Consider the following 18,316-nt stretch of genomic DNA (forward strand, 5'->3'; position numbering starts at 1 on the left):
CGATGGGGTGTATTACATGCAAATTAAGGGAGCCCCTATGGGGGCCCCCTTCTCCCCGTCGATCGCCAACTTGACACTTTCCTGGTGGGAGGAGGAATGTATTTTTAGTCCTTCTAATCCCTATTTGGATCACATATTCTGGTACGGGCGCTACATAGATGATGCTCTCGTGATTTGGAGAGGCAATGTGGCGCCCGTACCAGAATGGATAAAATATCTTAACTCTAACCCGATGGGATTAGCCTTTACGTTTGAACAACAAACTATTGAAATTCCATTTTTGGATGTATTGTTAAGGGGAAATGGAGAGATGGGCACAGTGGACACTCAAATCTATAGAAAAGCAACTATGGGCAATACATTATTACGAGCTAATAGCCATCATCCAGTTCAGACCATTAAGGCTATCCCAGTCGGTGAGTTAATGCGCACCAGACGCAATTGCTCAAATGATGCAGTCTACTCAGAACAAAGCGAAATAACCCTACAAAGACTTCGAGATAGGGGTTATCCCGAATGGGCATTGAAAAGAGCTGTTAAGAATGTTAATTCGACATCTAGACAGGAGTTATTGAAAGATGATAAAACAAAAAACATCAGAAAAAATAAAAGAACTTCTAATATACAACAAATAGAAAAAGGAGAGAATAATGTCGTTTTTTCGACTCCTTTTAGTAACCAATTCAATCTTATTAAAAACATTGTGTATCGAAATTTACCAATTTTATATCAAGACATAGCTACTAAAAATATTTTGCAAGGTGGAGTACGAGTAGTAGCAAGGAGAGGATGCACTATAGGTAATAAAATATCCCCCAGCTTATATGAAAGAACTAAATCAAGTACAGACACATGGTTGTCAGTCAAGGGGAGTTATAATTGCGGTTTATCACGCTGTAGCGCATGTAAATATATTAAAAAAACCAAAGATTTTCATGATTCGACAAGAAATAAAACATATAATATAGAGAACTTTATGAATTGTAACAGCCAGTTTGTAGTATATATAGCAGAATGTACGGCGTGTGACATGTTGTACGTAGGCTGTACTAAGCGTAAGTTTAAAATCCGGATTACAGAACATGTTATTGACCGTTCAAAAGAATTAGATAATATGTCAAATCTATCCCGGCATTTTTCTACCATACATCAGGGTAATGTAGATACATTAAAATTTTATGCCATAGAACAGGTACATAAACCGATTAGGGGAGGAGATAGGCGTAGGATGCTGTTACGGAGAGAAGCCTATTGGATCATGAAGTTAAATACACGATCCCCTGTAGGTCTAAATATACGGTCTGATCTAGCATATATATATTAAAAAAATAGAAAAACCTATGATCAACTATTAGTCTAGAAAATAAATGGAGGGAGGTATGTTTCTAGCTAATAGTTACTAGTAGACTGGTGATTAACATAAGAGAAATGGTGGACATACTCACCTAATATCCAGGTATTGTTTTTCTTCAGTTTCAGATGACAGATGGGTCGGTATGACCATAATGTCATAGTTTCAGACTAAGTCAGGATCTCGCGATAAGTGAATATGATAGTAGCGCTCACGTGACCTATTATCACGTAATCGCATGGAACAGTGTTTACATCGTATGAGTATGCCTGGTACGCTGGTTACAGGAGGACGATTCATGATAGTGGAATACAGGTAAAAGTTATGTTATTAGTGTGGTAGTAGGGACCATTGGAATAGGTAATCTGTGAAAATAAAGATTAGGACAGTATATATGGACATATACGATTAGGGCATAGCGAAATGATATGTAGGCCCTAATATGTCTGTATATGTGTATATACAATTGCTAATTGAAAAAATGGATATATTGATGTATATAAGATCATTGTATAACTCATATGGATTTGTGTCTTGAAATGTGATATTATAAGAGGTGTACAGGTGTAGCACAGCAGAGAGAGTAGTATCACTTTTTTAGGGGGGTAACAAAGGGTTAAATATTAATTGGGACACACCCCTATGAGAGGGGTTTTTAACCACGATTTTGTCAGTATACTTTTCATGCCATGAGGAAGGGACTGGGGCAGCACCTCTATGATTATGGATATTTTAATATGAAGAAATAAAGTACGAAGTGTTTTAAGCTTAACCTCTGGATCGTGAGTGCTGGATTTTTTTCTATATTTAACAAGTTTGCACAGACCGGGAAAGTCCATCGGCATCCGTGCACTCTGACTAAGGAGGATTTATACATTCATTGGAGCAGTAGGGTGAGCTGAAATATATACTTTTTACCTTGGAATAATAGAAAGTCACAGAGTGGGAGACATTTAAGGCTAAGACCCTATGTTGTACGCAGATTTTTTTTTTTTTTTTTTTTTTTTTTTTTACTGTACCACAACGTTGTTTGAATGGGATTTTATTTCATTCCCTCGCTGAGGAAAATGCATCATTCTCAAAAACACTTCCATGCCCATAGCCGTGAAAAACGAGTTTGGGCTGCTTTCTTTTCTGCTGCATTTATAATGTTTTGTTTTTTTCTGCAGCAGATTTTTAGATGCAATTCTCTATGGGAATTCTGAGCCTAAGGCCCGGGTCATATCTGCATTTGGGTTTTCATTGGGGACCGAACAGAAACCTATATGCGTAGAAAAGTGGTTACGTGGGAAAGCACGTGGTCCCCATAGACTGTAATGGGGTCCGTGTGGCTTTTGTTTGGTTTCCGGATGAAACATGTGGAGAGAAAAGTGCTGCTTTTGGGTTCTGATAAGACCTGATGAGTCCTGCTGCCATCTTTCTCTATCTTATCACATCTGTTTAGCAATACTATAGAATATTACCGTATATTAAAAAAATGGCCCGACATGGAGTTCCATAATGTAGGCTGTAACTAGGGTTGAGCAATCAGGATCCGAAAAGATCGGATCCCGATTGGCGATCGAGGAAATTTCACGATCGCGGTCGGGTTCCGATCCTGCCTAAAAAAGAATTCTGATCCCGATCGCTCAACTTACCTGCACAGAAGTGCTGCCCCTGCCACTCCACACTGCTCTCGCTCCTCTTCTTTTGTACTGAGCATGTCTGCAGAGCACCATGCGTGCCACAACAAGCCCCGCCTACTCCCAGCGTCAGTAACACTAGCCTGGGAGGCGGGGGCACATACGGTGCTCTACAGACATGCAAAATAGAAAGAAGAGGAGTGAGAGCAGTGTGGAGCAGCAGGGGCAGCACTTCTGTGCAGGTAAGTGGACAGCAGGGAGGACTTAAGTAGCTGGGGGATTTTTTTAATCACTACACAACACGGAGTCCAAAAATTGAAGCATTCAATTTTTGCATTCCATGCTGTGTAGTGAATAGGATCGTTTTTAAAATCCGATTTTTGATCCATAACAAATCCTAATGACTTACATTAGGATTGGAATTGGGATCAGGATCGGATGGAAAATGATCGGAAATAGGATTTTAAAGACGACCCTGAAATCTCAACCCTAGCTGTAACATTAGGTTTGTCTTCAACCCACCAAAGAAAACTAATGTAACATGACCAAATTCAGTCTGATATTCCCAGAGATTGCCGCAAGTGCACAAAGTAACTTCGGTCTGGTGTTGTATGGAAATACATAACATTATTCTTCTTCTAGGTGGAAAGAAATTAAACGCAATAAGGAAAACGTGTGGCGATAATACGACGTGTAACAGATGCTTCTCTTTCTCAACTGGAGAAGGCCTAGAGTACCGGGCAAGCACTCAGTGTACCACGGGATACCTCAGCAATGCTCCGCTCAGCCACCATAGTAAGTGCAAATGTATCCAATGATACTAAGAGTAAGTTACTACAATGAGCAAATGTCTGGCAAAAAAACAAAATATGGCCTCTCATTGTGATTGTAAATGTGGAGTATTGGCAGTCAATAGACTCAACTGGACAACCAAAGTATCTACAACCTGGGGCATATTGGCTTGCAGAGGTTGCTGCTGAGCTCTATCTGTAGGCAGTAACGAGCCACAATCTGTAATAACTAAGCCATTCATTACCTTAAAGAGATTTGTGTTCTCATTAACACAACAATATTTAATACTGGAGAAAATTAAAAGATAAACATTTTTGCAAATATAAATAATTACACATTTTACAGCGTTTTAAAGTTTTTCTCTAAATAATTTAGTGGTGACATTCGTTGCCAAAGGATTTTACCATCAGTGCAGGAACTTTCTATGGTCTGGAGCAGGATGTCCTTATTGTGGTCAGGTTATCTTCTCATACATAAAGTGTCCTCCTGATAACCAGCCATGATGTCCTTATTGTGGTCGGGTTATCTTCTCATACATGTAGTGTCCTCCTGATAACCAGCCATGATGTCCTTAGTCCTTATTGTGGTCGGGTTATCTTCTCATACATGTAGTGTCCTCCTGATAACCAGCCATGATGTCCTTATTGTGGTCGGGTTATCTTCTCATACATGTAGTGTCCTCCTGATAACCAGCCATGATGTCCTTAGTCTTTATTGTGGTCGGGTTATCTTCTCATACATGTAGTGTCCTCCTGATAACCAGCCATGATGTCCTTATTGTGGTCGGGTTATCTTCTCATACATATAGTGTCCTCTCCTGATAACCAGCCATGATGTCCTTATTGTGGTCAGGTTATCTTCTCATTCATGTAGTGTCCTCCTGATAACCAGTCATGATGTCCTTATTGTGGTCGGGTTATCTTCTCATACATGTAGTGTGCTCCTGATAACCAGCCATGATGTCCTTATTGTGGTCAGGTTATCTTCTCATACATGTAGTGTCCTCCTGATAACCAGTCATGAAGTCCTTATTGTGGTCGGGTTATCTTCTCATACATGTAGTGTCCTCCTGATAACCAGCCATGATATCCTTATTGTGGTTGGGTTATCTTCTCATACATGTAGTATCCCCTCCTGATAACCAGCCATGATGTCCTTATTGTGGTCAGGTTATCTTCTCATACATGTAGTTTCCCCTCCTGATAACCAGCCATGATGTTTTTATTGTGGTCAGGTTATCTTCTCATACATGTAGTGTCCTCCTGATAACCAGCCATGATGTCCTTATTGTGGTCAGGTTATCTTCTCATACATGTAGTGTCGTCCTGATAACCAGCCATGATGTCCTTATTGTGGTCGGTTTATCTTCTCATACATGTAGTGTCTTCCTGATAGCCAGCCATGATGTCCTTATTGTGGTCAGGTTATCTTCTCATACATGTAGTGTCCTCCTGGTAAACAGCCATGATGTCCTTATTGTGGTCGGGTTATCTTCTCATACATGTAGTGTCCTCCTGATAACCAGCCATGATGTCCTTATTGTGGTCGGGGTATCTTCTCATACATGTAGTGTTCTCCTTATAACCAGCCACGATGTCCTTATTGTGGTCAGGTTATCTTCTCATACATGTAGTGTCCTCTCCTGATAACCAGCCATGATGTCCTTATTGTGGTCAGGTTATCTTCTCATACATGTAGTGTCCTCCTGATAACGAGCCATGATGTCCTTATTGTGGTCGGGTTATCTTCTCATACATGTAGTGTCCTCCTGATAGCCAGCCATGATGTCCTTATTGTGGTCGGGTTATCTTCTCATACATGTAGTGTCCTCCTGGTAAACAGCCATGATGTCCTTATTGTGGTCGGGTTATCTTCTCATACATGTAGTGTCCTCCTGATAACCAGCCATGATGTCCTTATTGTGGTCGGGGTATCTTCTCATACATGTAGTGTCCTCCTGATAACCAGCCATGATGTCCTTATTGTGGTCAGGTTATCTTCTCATACATGTAGTGTTCTCCTTATAACCAGCCACGATGTCCTTATTGTGGTCAGGTTATCTTCTCATACATGTAGTGTCCTCTCCTGATAACCAGCCATGATGTCCTTATTGTGGTCGGGTTATCTTCTCATACATGTAGTGTCCTCCTGATAACCAGCCATGATGTCCTTATTGTGGTCAGGTTATATATAATAGAATAAGTTTCCCCCTTATAATAGTTCCCTTTTACAAATAATAGTTCCCTATTTTAAATAAAGGATAACTATTATATATATTGGGGAGGGGGGGGGGCTATTAGTTATAAGTGGGGATCATTATTTAAAAGGGTAAACTATAAGGACAAAAGACTGACACTGCTAAGATAGTTGCAGGAAATCTTCAAAAATGTAACTTTTTTAACTATCTACATTTTCTAAAATCTTTCATTCTTAACGATCTACAAATTCTATATGGTTATCTTCATGGGGAAATCCCTTTAAGTGCAGACAGCAGAGCTTCAGACCCGGATGCTGACGACACTTGACTATGACTGAAGAGTCCAGGAGTAGAATAGTAATGTATGGGTCCACTCTCCTTGGACCTTGCAATGTAACTGTTAACCGGTACAGCATGTTTTTTGAGCACCTGCTTTAGGTACCGAGCTAACCTGGTACTAGAAGGTCTAAACATTGGCCAATGGATTAGGGCCACCAAAGAAACCGCTACTTTCTACAGTGGAAAACATTCTGCACGAGCCCTGAACCAAGCTCAGTCGAACAGAACCGAATCTATCCAGTACTTTGAAGTGGAAAAGTAAGAACCACAAAGTCTGCCTTAAATTGTGTGAAAATGAAATTTATGATTTTTTTTTTTTAGTAAATTGCACATCTCTGAAAAAGAAAAATGGATTTAAGTGCCCGGCGTGTTACGAAACCAACACTAACAGAAGCTGTAGAGCGCGTCGTAAGATGGAGTGCGGAGGAAAAGAGACTCGCTGCTTTAACTATGTGGGAAGTGTTGAATTTGGTGGTAAGTTGTCTATAGAAACCCCTCATCGATGATCACCCCCTCCCCCCCATTATTACAGTGGGTCTGGCCCTTGGCTCTATGGTCTGCCTATACTTTGATCTGTTTCTGAACATACCCTTTTAAAGTCTGAGTCTATTGTCATGATTGCATATATAAAGGGCCCAAGTGGTCTGTCTTGGAGTCCCAAAGCAGGATGGCGTATGAAGTCAGGAGGATGCGGCCAATGCTGTCCTTACAATGGCAGAAATCCAACAGGTCACATTGGATCACCACGTAGCAAGTCACACTAAAGAGCGCTGCAAGAAAAAACAAGGTGGACAGGTTTCCTTTGCAGATTTTCTGCTTGCATTATACCTATAGCAAAACCACCGGGGTTCCATAGGTGTACTGTAATTGGCATGCTGCAACTTCCAAAACCGCAACAATTTGCATGTCCACTCTGCGTATTTTCCCATAAAGTGTGGTTGGGATTCCCTAAACTTCCAAACCACGATGTCCATGTCACATTGGGCCCCGGCTTAGCTCCTTCTGACTTCAAAGGGAGCTGAGCGGCAGAGAAAGCACCAGGCCGCTAGACAATGGACAGAGCTTTCTATTCCCTGCCCCACATTGTGTACTTTAAATCGCAAGTGCTGATACAGCTGATCGGTCTATAGGCCGGGTGTTGGCTCTATCTATCATATATTTATGGACTATCCATGGGAGAAGGCCATAAAAAAAATAAGTCGGGACAAGGACAACCCCGTTAATATTTTGTTGCACAACCTTTAGAGACAATCCAGCAATTTTTGGTAGCTCTTAGTTGGACTTTTGCCCTCGTCCACAGGTATTTTGTCGAACTGCTCCAGCTTTCTCAGGTGCAAAGGTGTCTTCTCCAGACTTTGTTTCAGCTCCTTCTCCAGATGATCAATAGAATTTAGGTCGGAGTTCATAGAAGGCCACTTCAGAATGGTTCAATGCTTTGCTCTTAGCCATTCTTGGATGTTTTTAGCTGTGTGTTTTGGGTCATTATCCTGTTGGAGGACCCATGACCTGCAACTGAGACCGAGCTTTCCGACGCTGGGCAGCAAATTTTGCTCCAGAATCCCTTGATAGTCTTGAGATGTCATTGTACCCTGCACAGATTCAAGACACCTTTTGCCAGATGTATCAAACATTCGCACAACATAACCATACCTCCTCTATATCCACATCCAGGGAGATTGTCTACAATCCCAGAGAACTTAAACTTCTGAATACCATGTGCAACTGTAGTAACAGGAACATCATCCGGCTGTTTGGAGATTTTTTATAGCCTTTACCTTTAACCCTTTCAGGACTCAAGTTAATACTCGGCAACTGTTTTCAAATTCTCCTTCCTCGCCTTCTAAAATTCATAACTTTTTTTTTTTAAAAAAAAATTTGTTTACGAGCTGTACTTTCAATTGCCCCCATTTTGGGGTATATATAATGCTCTGATTAGATTTGTTAACATTTTATTTAGGTCCATGTTAAAAAAATCTACAAGCCTGTGCCTCAATCTCCTCCAGCTCTATAACCTGCAGCCGGAGACTGGGCAAGATTTTTCTTGTTACAGGTTCCCGTTATTTTGCAGAAATTTCTTTGTATCTTCAGTTAACCCATCTCTATGTTTTCGCAGATGGTATAACACGCTCAATAGCCGCGAAAGGCTGCATGGTACCGATTGGCTGTACATATGGGTTTGCATTCACTTTGGGTTCTAAAGAAATGAAACGAAGAAAATATACCTGCACTAAGCCAAAGAAATAATCAGAGGAGGCAAACTAATGGAAACTCCCAGGATAACCTGTAAGTGCAGAGTAACCGCAAGCTGGGCCTGTGTCGTGTTTAGTGACCTGATACATGTAGTGAGAATTCTGCAGCTTAATTACAAAAACAAACTATCTGCATTAAAACACTCAAATTAAATAAATAAATAAATAAATAAATTTTGTGTCTTTATCTCGGTTTTCAAAAAGGTGTAAATCTGGTCTACAACAGTCGCAGGAAAAACGGCAGAAGTTTCCTCGGCAGACTTTCCGCTTCTATTATACCTATAGGTGAAACCGCCGGCATTTCCAAAGACCACAACAGATTTGGAAATGGCATATTTTCCCGCAATGTGTGTATGGGATTCACTAAAATGAGTGTGTGTGTGTGTGAGGGTTTCGGCATTTACACCATGTGAGGCTCTGCCTTAAAACAGATGTTTGGGTACACAGCATGCAGGACAGAGGGGGCGACACTGGGTATTTGAATAGTAGACTTTGCTGGAATAGTGTTCAGGTCTCATTGGCAGAGCCGATAAAGTGCTAATACAATGGAAACCCTCCCAAGGGACCCCTTTTTTTCCTGGAAACTGCACCCCTCAAGGAATTGATCAAGGGATATAATGAACATTTTTAGTAGAGATGAGCGAGTAGTTAAATACTCGATATTCGATATTCGTTTCGAGTAGCCCCTCAATATTCGACTACTCGAATCGAATATCGAACCCTATTATAGTCTATGGGGGAAAAATGCTCGTTTCAGGGGTAGGTAACGTTCGATCAAATTATACTTACCAAGTCCACGAGTGAGGGTCGGGCTGGATTCTCCGAGAAGTCTTCTCCGTGCAGCGTCCCCGCGGCGTCTTCTGGCTCTGAATTCACTCTTCCAGGCATCGGGCCTGGGCAGATGCGACTGCGCATGCCCGCACTACAAGAAAATGGCCGCTTACAGTCAAAGTGGCCATTTTCTTGTAGCGCGGGCATGCGCAGTCGGCATTCAGAGTGAATTCAGAGCTGGAAGAAGCCGCGGGGACGCTGCGCGGAGAAGACTTCTAAAGGTAGGAGAAAATCCAGCATTGATTGGCTGACTGTATAGCATTCGGCCAATCAATGTTGGTTCTGCATCGAACTTTTCCATTCGAATAGCGAGTGGTACTCGATCGAGTACGAGTATTTCGAATACCTACTCCATCGAATACTACTCGCTCATCTCTAATTTTTACCCCACATCCATTTCACAGATTTTATTAACATTGGGATGTGAAAATGGAAAATTTCTAAAACATCACGGTATACTCAAAGTCTGAATTTGCATAATAAGTTAAAGAAGAAAAAGCCCCCCACAGTTTGTTAAACTCATGAATACACCAAAATTGGTTGTCACCTGCTGTATGGATACATGGCGCATTCCAAATGCAAAGAGCAGTATATGGCTTATGGAGGGCAGATTTCGCTGGAATGGTTTTCATGTGCCATGTAGTATTTGTAGAGGTCATAGAGTACCAGTACAATGGAAACACCCCCCAAAAAGTGTCCCATTTTGGAAATTATGCCCCGCACAGAACATATGACGGCTTCGGCCGGGGTGGAAACGCCGCGGGAAAATCATGGCGTTTTAAAATAATTGCAAAGTAAATGGGATTCACCCCATGGTTTTTGGAGCACACATGTACATGGTTTGGTTTTTGGACATTATGACACTTTTGCAGAGCCCTGACATGTCTGTAAAGTGGAATCCCCTGTATTGCCGTGTATTGTAAAAGCCGATGGGGCATATGGAGTTATGTTTTACTAAAGGCCCCATCTGAAATGCAACTTTTAGGGTGCATTCACACGGAGGAAAATGGCGCGGATTGTGGCGTGAACTTTATGGGAGGCTTTTTTTCCTTGCAGATTTTGATGCTGATCCCACGCGGATTCTGCACAGATTCACGCCAGAATCCACGCCAATTTCCTCCGTGTGAATGCACCCTTATTGTTGCAGATTTTGTTGCCTTTTTTGCGCTAAAGCCAAAAATGGCTTCAACGTCGGAAGGGCGTTTCTGAAAGTCGGTCAGAATAGCCCTTCCTTCTGACACTGAAGAGCTACGGTAACGGCACCGATAGCTCTTGGGCGGGGGCACAGGATGAGAATTATGAGCCAATTATACCGGATGCGCCCTGCGGAGGTGAAAGGTCCCCTTTAAGACAGAATTGCTCTGTTATCCATCAGACTAACGACTTTATTCTAAAAAATAAAGACACCAGAATTTTTTTTCAGTTTCAAAGTTTTCAGGTTTATTTTCCTGTTTAATTGCAACATTTTCTGAGCCGTTCTTGGCTCCTGTACCCGGTGACTGAGCACGACCCAGGTAGGTTACTCTGCAGTTCCCGGTGATCTCAGGGTCTCCGGACTATAGGCACCGGCTTAGTACAGGAAAGGACTTTTCTTGCCATTTCTTTAGTCCCAATGAGAGCTGCAAATCCGAACTCACAGCCGCCTTTTATAATGCAGCCTCGCGCAGAGACCACTTCTATTCTGCCATCTGCAAACAGATAAGAGTTTTAGAGGTGATAGACGTGTGTAGTGTGTATGTGTCTACGAATGGTATCGATATCTAAATTAACCTCTTAGTGATCAGCCTGTTGTGGACTTTCAAGGGATTCTGTCTTATGGAAAACCCTGAAGGCGACAGAGTGGGCGGAGCTAAGTGGGACAAAGATTCTGCATAACCTATCATTGAAGTCTCTGCTCTAAGCTAAGAAGTTAAGGGGCGGAGCTAACAGTGGCTGACCGCCTCCCCTACATGACTGTGCATACAGAGCTGCTAATCCCTGATAGGACCGCCTACTTGACTTCATCTCACACAGATACCATTATAGGTACATGTAACTCATTACATAACCTTACCCTGTACCCTGAATAATATGTAAGGTCTGCCTAGTTACTAAGCATGGTTATAAATGTATTTCCCTTCAGCCGACCCTTCTCCCATCATCCACCTCATACTAAACCGTTCTGTCTTTTATGTTCATTCTGGGCTTAATGTCAAGAAGTTTCCATAGTCAGCACTGCCAGAGGAGAAGTTCTATCTATCTATCTATCTATCTATCTATCTATCTATCTCCTATCTATCTATCTATCTATCTATCTATCTATCTATCTATCTATCTCCTATCTATCTATCTATCTATCTATCTATCTCCTATCTATCTATCTATCTATCTATCTATCTATCTATCTATCTATCTATCTATATCCTATCTATCTATCTATATCCTATCTATCTCCTATCTATCTATCTATCTATCTATCTATCTATCTATCTATCTATCTATCTATCTATCTATCTCCTATCTATCTATCTATCTATCTATCTATCTATCTATCTATCTATCTCCTATCTATCTATCTATCTATCTATCTATCTATCTATCTATCTCCTATCTATCTATCTATCTATCTAGCTATCTATCTATCTATCATCTATCTATCGGTTTATCTTACCAGCGATCTGAATTACTCCCAAATATTTCACACATTCAGTTTCTGGTCCTCTACACCTGACCGTGCCATTGGCGTGGCAGACACTCATATTGCCTTTTTCGAAACATGCCGGGCACTTGTAACCATTCTCCTTTTCCAGAGACTTACAAGTTACTGAAAAAAAAAGTAATCACATGTTTTTTTTTATTGACATCATTTGAAGCTGCCTTTGAGGTTCTTACGACGGCCACTTCCACACTGCTTAGTACTGGGTTAACCTGGTTCGGATCAACTCAACTCGGATCAATTGTTTTCTTCTGCAGAAAGTCCTGGACTCATCTAAGTGACAATCAATCACTGGTGCAGAATATGAACATGTGATCTCTTAGATAAAAAGGAAGCATTTAAAGTGCTAAAACAAGAGAGTAGCGACACCAGATTAAAAAAAAAAACTATAAGGAGAAAAATAAATTGTGCAGAAGACAAATAAAGGAGGCGAAGATTGAGGCTGAGAGAAAAATTACCACGGAAAGTAAAAATAATCCAAAATAATTCTTCAATGACATAAATAATAAGAAAATAAAAACTGGCAATGTAATCTGGGAGTAATGGTGGAGGAGGATGAGGAAAAAGCACAAGTATTACATGCCTTCTTCTCTACAGTGTTTACACAAGATGGCATTTTTTGATTTTCGTTTTTCTTTTTTGACTCCCCTCCTTCTAAACCCCATAACTTTTATATTTCTCCGCTCCCAGAGCCATATGAGTTCTTAATTTTTGTGGGACACATTTTTCTTCATGATGCCACCATTAGTTATTCTGTATAATGTACTGGGAAGCTGGAAAAAAATTCAGAATTGGGTGGATTTGAAGAAAAAATGCATTTCTGCGACATTCTTATGGGCTTCGGTTTTACGGCGTTCACTGTGAAGCCAAAATGACCTGTCCACTGTATTCTGTGTTTTGGTACGATTCCGGGGATACCAAATTTATATGGTTTTATTTACATTTTGACCCCTTAAAAAAATCCAAAACTGTGTTAAAATTTTTTTTTTCTAAAAGTCGCCATATTCTGACAGCCGTAACTTTTTTATACGTCCGTGTATGGGGATGTATAGGGCGTCTTTTTTTGCGGGGCCGGGTGTACTTTTTAGTTCTACCATTTTTTGGGAAATGTTATTTCTTTGATCACTTTTTATTGAAATTTTTATCAGAATCAAAACAGTGAAAAAATGGCGGTTTGGCACTTTTGACTATTTTTCCCGCTACAGCGTTTACCGAACAGGGTTAAAGATTCAGTAATGACTGGGTCTGTTCCACAGGATTGGCGCATAGCAAATGTGGTGCCAATTTTCAAAAAGGGGTCGAAAATGAGCCTGGAATCTATAGGCCAGTAAATTTAACTTCTGTGGTGGGAAAGATATTTGAGGGCTTTCTAAGAGATGCTATCCTGGAGTATCTCAATGTCAATAATCTTATAACACCAAATCAGCATGGGTTTATGAGGAATCGGTCCTGTCAGACTAATCTAATCAGCTTCTTTGAGGAGGTCAGTTCAAGACTGGACATGGCTAATGCAGTGGATGTGGTGTATCTGGACAGGTGTAATGCAGTGGACGTGGGGTATCCGGATATGGGTGATGCAGTGGACGTGGTGTATCTGGACATGGGTGATGCAGTGGACATGGTGTATCTGGACATGTATAAAGCAGTGGACATGGGGTATCCAGACGAGGGTAATGCAGTAGATGTGATGTATCTGGACATGGGTAATGCAGTGGACGTTGTGTATCTGGACATGGGTAATGCAGTAGACGTGGTGTATCTGGACATGGGTAAGGCAGTAGACGTGGTGTATCTGGACATGGGTAATGCAGTGGATGTGGTGTACCTGGACAAGGGTGATGCAGTGGACGTGGTGTATCTGGACATGGGTGATGCAGTGGACGTGGTGTATCTGGACATGGGTAATGCAGTAGACGTGGTGTATCTGGACATGGGTAATGCAGTAGACGTGGTGTATCTGGACATGGGTAATGCAGTAGACGTGGTGTATCTGGACATGGGTAATGCAGTGGATGTGGTGTACCTGGACATGGGTGATGCAGTGGATGTGGTGTATCTGGACATGGGTACTGCAGTGGACATGATGTATCTGTACCTGGGTAATGCAGTGGACGTGGTGTATCTGGACATGGGTAATGCAGTAGACGTGATGTACCTGGACATGGGTAATGCAGTAGACGTGATGTACTTGGACATGGGTGATGCAGTAGACGTGGTGTATATGGACATGGGTAATGCAGTGGAGGTGGTGTATCTGGACATGGGTGATGCAGTGGACGTGGTGTATCTGGACATGTGTAATGCAGTGGACGTGGGGTATCCAGACGAGGGTAATGCAGTAGACGTGATGTACCTGAACATGGGTAATGCAGTGGATGTTGTGTATCTGGACATGGGTAATGCAGTAGACGTGGTGTATCTGGACATGGGTAATGCGGTGGATGTGGTGTATCTGGACATGGGTAATGCAGTGGATGTGGTGTATCTGGACATGGGTAATGCAGTAGACGTGGTGTATCTGGACATGGGTAATGCAGTGGATGTGGTGTACCTGGACATGGGTGATGCAGTGGACGTGGTGTATCTGGACATGGGTGATGCAGTGGACGTGGTGTATCTGGACATGTGTAATGCAGTGGACGTGGGGTATCCAGACGAGGGTAATGCAGTAGACGTGATGTACCTGAACATGGGTAATGCAGTGGACGTTGTGTATCTGGACATGGGTAATGCAGTAGACGTGGTGTATCTGGACATGGGTAATGCAGTGGATGTGGTGTATCTGGACATGGGTAATGCAGTGGATGTGGTGTATCTGGACATGGGTAATGCAGTAGACGTGGTGTATCTGGACATGGGTAATGCAGTGGATGTGGTGTACCTGGACATGGGTGATGCAGTGGACGTGGTGTAGCTGGACATGGGTGATGCAGTGGACGTGGTGTATCTGGACATGGGTAATGCAGCGGACGTGATGTACCTGGACATGGGTAATGCAGTAGACATGGTGTATCTGAACATGGGTAATGCAGTAGACGTGGTGTATCTGGACATGGGTAATGCAGTGGATGTGGTGTATCTGTACATGTATAATGCAGTAGACATGGTGTATCTGGACATGGGTAATGCAGTGGACGTGGTGTATCTGGACATGGATTATGCAGTGAACTTGGTGTATCTGGACATGGGTAATGCAGTGGATGTGGTGTATCTGGACATGGGTAATGCAGTGGATGTGGTGTATCTGGACATGGGTAATGCAGTAGACGTGGTGTATCTGGACATGGGTAACGCAGTGCTGGGGGAAAACATATACATTTGTGTTAGCAACTGGCTCACTGATAGGAAACAGAGGGTACTTGTTAATGGTAAATATTCAGACTGGGCCACAGTCACCAGTGGGGGCCGCAGGGGTCAGTATTAGGTCCTCTCTTGTTTAATATCTCTATTAATGACCTGGTAGAGGGTTTACAAAGCAGAGTGTCTATATTACAGAGCAGGTTGTCCATATTACAAAGCAGGGTGTCCATATTACAAAGCAGGGTGTCCATATTACAGAGCAGGGTGTCCATATTACAGAGCAGGGTGTCCATATTACAGAGCAGGGTGTCCATATTACAGAGCAGGGTGTCCATATTACAAAGCAGGGGGTCCATATTACAGAGCAGGGGGTCCATATTACAAAGCAGGGTGTCCATATTACAAAGCAGGGGGTCCATATTACAAAGCAGGGTGTCCATATTACAAAGCAGGGTGTCCATATTACAGAGCAGGGTGTCCATATTACAGAGCAGGGTGTCCATATTACAGAGCAGGGTGTCCATATTACAGAGCAGGGGGTCCATATTACAGAGCAGGGGGTCCATATTACAGAGCAGGGTGTCCATATTACAGAGCAGGGTGTCCATATTACAGAGCAGGGTGTCCATATTACAGAGCAGGGTGTTCATATTACAGAGCAGGGGGTCCATATTACAGAGCAGGGTGTCCATATTACAGAGCAGGGTGTCCATATTACAGAGCAGGGTGTCCATATTACAGAGCAGGGGGTCCATATTACAGAGCAGGGGGTCCATATTACAGAGCAGGGGGTCCATATTACAGAGCAGGGTGTCCATATTACAGAGCAGGGTGTCCATATTACAGAGCAGGGTGTCCATATTACAAAGCAGGGTGTCCATATTACAGAGCAGGGTGTCCATATTACAGAGCAGGGTGTCCATATTACAGAGCAGGGTGTCCATATTACAGAGCAGGGTGTTCATATTACAGAGCAGGGTGTTCATATTACAGAGCAGGGTGTTCATACTGTATTTGCAGAAGATACTAAACTTTGTAGGGTAATCAATAATGAGGAGGATAGTAGAATATCACAGGGGGATCTAAGGAAACTGGAAGCATGGGGGGCGGAGACTTGGCAAATGAAGTTTAACGTTGTAATGTAAAGTAATGCACTTTGGGCGACGTAATAAAATGTATGACTATGTACTAAATAGTAAATTACTGGGTAAGACTGCCAATGAAAAAGACTTAGGGATTTTGGTGGACACAAGCTTAGCTTTAGTGACCAGTGTCAGGCAGCTGCTGCCAAGGCAAATAAAGTTATGGGATGCATCAAAAGAGGTCTAGATTCTCATGAAAAGGACATAGTTATACCTCTATACAAATCACTGGTACGGCCACACTTAGAATACTGTGCACAATTTTGGGCCCCGATATACAAGAAAGACACAAGTGAACTTGAAAATTGCAAAGACGGGCAACCAAAATTATTAGGGGAATGGGTGGACTGGAGAACAACGAGAGGTTAACAGACTTGGGGTTATTCAGCTTAGAGAAAAGACGTCTACGGGGAGATCTAATAACAATGTGCAAATACATGAAGGGACAATACAAAGAACTTTTTACTCCTAGACCAGTGACAGTGACAAGGGGACGTCTTTTTTTTAATTCTTTTTAATGTAAATTGTCAGCCCCACATAGAGCTCACAATGTACATTTTTCCCTATCAGTATGTCTTTGGAATATGGGATGGAAATCCAAGCAAACACGGGGAGAACATAAAAACTCCTTACAGGTGTTATTTTTGCCCTTGGTGGGATTTGAACACCAGGACTACCAGTGCTGCAGTGCTAACCACTGAGCCACTGTGTGACCCCCAAGGGGACATCTTTTAATGTTGATCCAGTGAATTTTTTCCCCTGAAATGGTGCAATTGGCAGGAGCCTCATGGGGTTTTTTGCCTTCCTCTGCATCAACACTGGACTATAGGGTTATAGGTTGGACTTGATGGACTGATGTCTTCATCCAACCTCATCTACCTTGTAACCACCTTGGCATGCTTGGTTCTAAAGCAGGTAATAAAAAAGGACCTGATAAGAGTTACTTAGTGTTATTTTTTGCATTTTTTTTTTTTTGCAGTTTTGCATTTTTGCATTTGCATTTTTTGCAATTTTTTGCAAGTGTCATTTTTTTGCAATTCAATAGCAATTTTTTTGCACTGTCAAAAGCAGTGGCGTAACTAGGAATGGCGGGGCCCCGTGGCGAACTTTTGACATGGGGCCCCCCGACACCGAAGATCTCGACCGAGTCCCTCCTATGCATTCCTGCACGCTCTATTATGTTCCATAGTGACTCCTGTACACAGTATTATACCCAATAGTGGCCCCTGCACACAGTATTATGTCCCATAGTGGCTCCTGCACGCTCTATTATGTTCCATAGTGGCTCCTGCACGCTCTATTATGTTCCATAGTGGCCTCTGCACACAGTATTATATCCAATAGTGACCACTGCACACAGTATTATATCCAATAGTGGCCCCTGCACACAGTATTATACCCAATAGTGGCCCCTACAGGAAAAAATACTGTCACGTCACCCGCTGACCGCTATACCAGGACAAATTGTGGATAAAAAATCTGGTCATGTGTATTACAATTTAGTAACTCCATGTGCCTCATATTAATAGAAGTTAACCCCATCATGTCCCTCACATTAACCCTTCTGTACCTCACATAAGAGTTACTGATATGTGAGAGACATGGAGGTAATAATAAAGTATCTTCATTATTATTACCTCCATGTCTCTCACATATCAGTAACTCTTATGGTGAGACACACAGGGGTTAATGTGAGGGAGATGATGGGGTTAACTGCTATTACTATGAGGCACATGGAGTTACTAAAACACAAGTAATCCCCCCAAATGCCTGATAGTAATAAGTAACCCCAGTACGT

Source organism: Leptodactylus fuscus, chromosome 6 (genome assembly GCF_031893055.1).
Source record: "Leptodactylus fuscus isolate aLepFus1 chromosome 6, aLepFus1.hap2, whole genome shotgun sequence".
NCBI classification, from domain to species: Eukaryota; Metazoa; Chordata; class Amphibia; order Anura; family Leptodactylidae; genus Leptodactylus; species Leptodactylus fuscus.